Genomic DNA, 6730 nt, shown 5'->3' with positions numbered 1-6730 from the left:
TCGCTGGGGTTTATGCTATAAAAGGATCAGAAACAGTTACAAAACCTGAGACCATATCCTTAAAATAATTTGTCCTTACGCATATTTGAGGTACCAAGGTCTAAAACTGTAGCCTACAATTTCAACCATCGATACATGCATACATACATACATACATACATACATACACACACACACATACATACATACATACATACATACACACACCATACATACATACATACATACATACATACATACATACATACATACATACATACATACATACATACACACATAAGGCGGCGAGGTGGCAGAAACGTTAGCACGCCGGGCGAAATGCTTAGCGGTATTTCGTCTGCCGTTACGTTCTGAGTTCAAATTCCGCCGAGGTCGACTTTGCCTTTCATCCTTTCGGGGTCGATTAAATAAGTACCAGTTACGCACTGGAGTCGGTATAATCGATTTAATCCGTTTGTCTGTCCTTGTTTGTCCCCTCTGTGTGTAGCCCCTTGTGGGTAGTAAAGAAATAATACATACATACATGCATACATGCATATATACATACATAGAACAGAAATGCATTATTTCATGCCAATAACAACATAATTATCCAGACTCTTTGATTATTTTCTTTCGTCAATTTGAAAAGAGACATCTTTTCCGAAATTTTAAGATCATTAAACATCCTGTTTGAATAAGAGAATATCTTTCCTCTTTGCTTTTCCTTATTGACATAAACTTACATTGTTTGTCTAAATTATCATCTACATTAATCAAAGTTTACTTCAAACGTTTATATAATTTACGAACATTACAATACTTCAAGCAAATTCAAACAATCTTTTATTGATTCATTATATTTTTGAGTGAGTATTTGAAAAAGATGCTGATATTTTGTAGTTCGTCTGAGAATGTTGATATTGAACACACACACACAGACACACACATGCATTAATTTGTATATTTATATATATATGTGTATATATATGCAATATATATGCGTATATGTGTGTCTGTGTATGTGTATATATATATTCCACAATGTAACCTCGTGGATATCGTTGGCGATTTTTCTCCCTCCGTCTTTCCCTTCTTTGGACCTTCCTATGTTTCCGACGAAGAGCTCCGCTCGAAACGTCAAATTCTTTTTCTTTCCTTTCCCGAGCGTCCAGTAACACAATGTGTATCACGTCCTTGCGTTGTTGTTTTTTGTTGTTTTTTGTCGTTTTTCTTTTTTTGAACCTATATATATATATATATATATATATATATATGCAGTAATGTCTCGATATAGAGTTAATTTGTTCCCGGAGACCGCTCGTAAAGCAGAGCAATAATTTCCCATAGTAGCAATGTTACAAATCGTAATTCGTTCCTAGAAAGATATTTTACCTACAAAATTTATAATACACGTAAATAAATGGCAATAAAACAACAGTAAAGAATATTTTATGTAAAGTAAAAAGAATGTCAAGATCATTTATAATAAAAATTATTATTATTATAATCGTTTTCTGAATGACTTTCACTCGCACTAGATTATCACCCACCATTGGTTGTCAAGCGATGTTGGGAGGACAAACACAGACACACATACACATACATACATATATATATACATATATACGACGGGCTTCTTTCAGTTTCCGTCTACCAAATCCACTCACAAGGCTTCGGTCGGCCCGAGGCTATAGTAGAAGACACTTGCCCAAGGTGCCACGCAGTGGGAATGAACCCGGAACCATGTGGTTGGTAAGCAAGATACTTACCACACAGCCACTCCTGCACCTATATAAATATATATATATATATTTTATTATAGCTTACAAATATCACTATGCATATTTAAGTAGAATTTGGTTAATTTACTACCTTAAATACAGAAAAAAGTGACTAATTACAAATTAGCTGAACAGTTTTGTACAATAAATTTAAAAGGCGAGAACTCTAAGGAGTGATAAATTAGAAGTGGCATTCTTTGCTGCAATATTTTAAGTAAAAAGTTTCTTATTCTTTACTTTACTTGAAGTAGTAGTTTGTCCTATACTTTTACAGGTGTAATAACTTGTCCTGTACTTTCCCAGGTGTGAAGGCACATGGCTCAGTGGTTAGAGCGTTGAGCTTACGATCGTAAGGTTGTGAGTTCGAATCCCAGACCGGGCTGCGTGTTGTGTTCTTGAGCAAGACACTTTATTTCACGTTGCTCCAGTTCACTCAGCTATTGAAATGAGTTGCGACGTCACAGCTGCCAAACTGTATCAACCTTTGGCTTACACTTGGATAGCACTGGTGGCGTGGAAAGGGGAGGCTGGTATGCATGGGCGACTGCTGGTCTTCCATAAACAACCTTGCCCAGACTTGTGCCTTGGAGGGTAACTTTCTAGATGCAATCCTATGGTCATTCATGACCGAAGGGGGTCTCAGCAAACTTTCTCAGGTTTATAATCTTAAGAATAATATTTTTCATGCTCGCATTTTTCCATGTATATATGTATACATGTATGCGTATACATACATACATACATACATAGATACATACATACATACATACATACATATATATATATATATATATATATATATATATATATATATATATATATATATATATATATATATATATATATATATATATATATATATATATATGTATGTATGTATGATGTATAGGTGTATATGTATGTATATGGGTATATATGTATGCATATATATGTATATATAATTGTGTGTATATATATATATATATATATATATATATATATATATATATATGTGTGTATAGCATATGAGGAGTTTTCGTCAGGATAACTCAAACTAATAGGTATATTTTACTATTTTTTACCATTCGTTATGTAGTTAAATTAGACTGAATTAATTCAAATTAAATGTCCTAATTCAAATTAAATGTGTTGCCTAATTGTTTGCCTTTCTTCACAACTTTAACACATACGCACGCGCGTATTTTAAATTTGGGTATACTCCTTGTAGTATGTCGTTTAAAGCCTGTTGTTCACTGTATTCTGCTACCTGATGTCATCAACAGTATGCGTTGTAAATGCCACTGAATTTACTTCAGGAATTCTTTCGTATCCGTAGCGTTTCGAAAATAACTCGAGTTTCTAGTGTACATGAGTAGCGAACTACAGCTACCAAAATGTATTCTAATCAAAATAGGCGAAACGGTGATTAAGTCACCTGATGAGACACATCTGCACCTGTGATATACCTCAACTGTTTGTAAAGCATCTCATCAACGAGGCACCGGTGCACGACGGGTCGAAATGCTATGTTTGTATGTATGTATGTATGCATGTATGTATGTATGTATGTACATATATATGTGTGTGTATGTATATATAAATGTATATACATACATATATATATATATATATATATATATATATATATATATATATATATATATATATATATATATATATATATACAAATACATATATGTGCATATATATATATATATATATATATATATATATATATATATATATATATATATATGTCTATAAGGTTGAGGAGGCTATTGGATTTAACCAAACCCAGGAGGATACAGGTAATACCGAGTAAGTGCTGTATACCGACTAGTTTGCCCCAGTCGTTGTATGAACAGGATTGGGTATTATAAGTCGTGTATTAGCGTGTGTATATGTAAATATATAAAAACAAAAAGATAAAGAGAGCAAAGGTAAGGTTGGAGAAGTATTTTATGGATAGAGTCTTACAGCTGTTTCACGTACATTGGTGCAACTATAAACTTTAAACATCACTACGCAGCCCATATGCACTCTTTTAGATACGACAAACAGTAAATCTACAACATTAGCCAATCATATTCATCACCTCAAAAACAAAAATACCCAATACACCTTAAAATGGTCCATCTTAGATACTGGAACTCCATACCAGGGCCAGCGCTCCAATTGCAAGCTTTGCCTAACGGAGGCGTTCCATATTTTAAAATACAATTCTCCCACTCTACTTAATCGATATAACGAAGCGTTTAGCAACTGCAACCACCGCCCTTTTCACACATTTAGGTTCTATCACAAGCAAAATTGCACAAACGATCACGCAACATAACCCCCCACAGGCAACCTATTCAACCTGGCAAAAACATCCATCCTTCACCATCTTTTGAATAGGATTATTTCCTTTCGATCATCTCACCACACATATACCACCAAATCTATTTCTTCTATTCTCAAATTCACAAGAACACCACCTACGCATACAGACTAAGTCACTTCTTTCAATCCCTTTCCACCGTCTATAAATAGGCTTGGCAGCATCCTAAAATATGATACTACTAACTACCTTTCCCACCCATCCCTTCCCTTTATCTCTGTCCTTGGTTTATCACTCATACCCCCACCACCTATATACTACACACACGCATTCCTTCCTACTCACTAGACCTTTTAACCGCATCCCCCTATTCCCTCTTCACTCTATATGCTCAACCCTCTCTACCCTGTTAAGACCAACTGACCATAAATATATCGCTACTATCCTCCGCCTCTATCTCTCCTCTATCCCCTTTCACATTCTGTCTTCATGACTTGACCTAATTACCGCTCACTTTTCACTTGACTTGACCATTCTTCAAGTAAACAAGCAAAGATCCATCGCAATATGGAATATATGTACCTCTGCTATCTATGCTATATCAACTTTCGCTCCAACATAAATTTCCGGATTATCCACACATGGATTACTTTGAACGGATTTCTACACGGATATTTACCACTGGAATGAAACTACACTTCAAGTACTGTTCTCTCTTTTTTCAGCACATCACACTCTTTACCACTTCATACTAAAAATATCCGCCTATGGATATAATAATAGATTACTTTATTTTTTCTGTCTCCGATGAAGGGAAGTACTGGATCTTCCCAGAAACAGCTATAAGACTCTATCCATAAAATACTTCTCCAACCTTACCTTTGCTCTCTTTATCTTTTTGTTTTTATATATTTACATATATATGTCTAATATATATATATATATATATATATATATATATATATATATATATATATATATATATAAAAACAAATAGTAAATGAGTATATGCATATATACGTACAGGTATGTGCATACCGACATCCACCTGTATGTATAGGTGCATATCTGGGTACAGGACATTGCAAACAAACGTAGACGAGAACACACGAGCCACATAGAGAACATTCTCCTTCATCAGCCACCCACGTTTTAACACCGGCGTTTCGACGAGCTTGGGCAGGACGCATCGCTAAAACGGCTCGTCCCATGGATCGCAGATTAAATTTGTATACGCAAATTAAATCTAGCCATGGAGGAATGTAGTGGCAGACAAAAAACAAGACAGGAAAACAAACAGAAAAGGCTTTACGGCCAGACGAGAAAAATTATGTGTGTATGAACGCGATGAGGCACGGACCCGAGAGGGACAAAGTGGTGCGTGCGTTGCTTGGCGAAAGCCAAGGAAGGAAAGGATTATTGACCGGAAGCATGTGACCATGCCGGTGTAAAGGGAAGAGAGAGAGAGTGGTAGAGGGAGAAACAGAGGGAGGAAGTAGAAGAATAGGTGAGCAACGAGAGGAAAAGAGAAAGAGAGGAAATACGAGGGGGAAAAAGAGATACGTGGTAGTAACAGAGGAAGAACGAGAGGGGTAAAGCGAGATACGTAGAGAGAGAGAAAGAAAAAAAGTGACAGAGATAAAGAGGGAAAGAGAACAAGGACAGACAGACATCAGATATAATAAAGATGATAGAACTGATTTCATAGGATTGACACAGCAACAGCATTAATCATGCAATATTTACCTGAAAAATAGTGATAAAAATAAAAGAGAATATATATTTAATACATAACTTTTACTTATCAGTTCTTTTTGATGTTTCAGCCATCGATATTTTGTCGAGATTCTCATTTTACATTACAAAGACTTTATCCACATTTTGTAATATTGTGTATGTGTGTGTGTGTGTGCAATTGTGTGGGATGGGTGATGGTGGGTGGTTGAGAGAAAGAAAAAGGGAGGCGGAGAGAGTGAGAAAAAGAGAGAGAGAGAGAAGGAGAGTGAGAGAGAAAGATTGACGCATCTCTGACTTCTTTTTTTATACATTAGTTTGTGTGTATGTGAGCGTGTCGGGTGCGTGGTGTGTGTGAATATATATATATATATATATTCTAAATTTTCAGTATGTTGGAGAAGCAACTCAATTGCTAATCCCTGTATATTATATATATATATATATATATATATATATATATATATATATATATATATATATACATATATACATACATATATATATATATATATATATATATATATATGTAAACATTTATATATCAATATATCACTAAAATGATATAATGATATGTCATTAAGTGTGCTTAATCATACATTCGAATAGGTATGTATGTAAATGCATGGATATATATCTATATATGTATGTGTGTGTGAGTGTAGACATATACATTGAATTGTCAGATAAATTCATTCGTTTCTTTCCAATGAATAAACACGAAAATATATTATTATTGTAGTGTTTAACTTATTTTTGTAGTTCTGTTCTTCATCTCCAACTTGTGTTTATCGTTTACGATTTGAATAAATTTTGATTTGAATAATTTTTACTTCTTTTCAGACATATGACGATGGAATGCCAAGTAGGCAAAGTGAGCAGTTTCGACACTTGCTTCTTTTCGCTTTAAACCAAGGTCCTAAAGCTACCGAAG

The sequence above is a fragment of the Octopus bimaculoides genome, chromosome 1 (assembly GCF_046866305.1).
Source record: "Octopus bimaculoides isolate indiv1 chromosome 1, ASM4686630v1, whole genome shotgun sequence".
Classification (NCBI taxonomy): domain Eukaryota; kingdom Metazoa; phylum Mollusca; class Cephalopoda; order Octopoda; family Octopodidae; genus Octopus; species Octopus bimaculoides.
The sequence above is the reverse complement of the archived record's forward strand: the minus strand, read 5'-3'. Positions refer to the sequence as shown.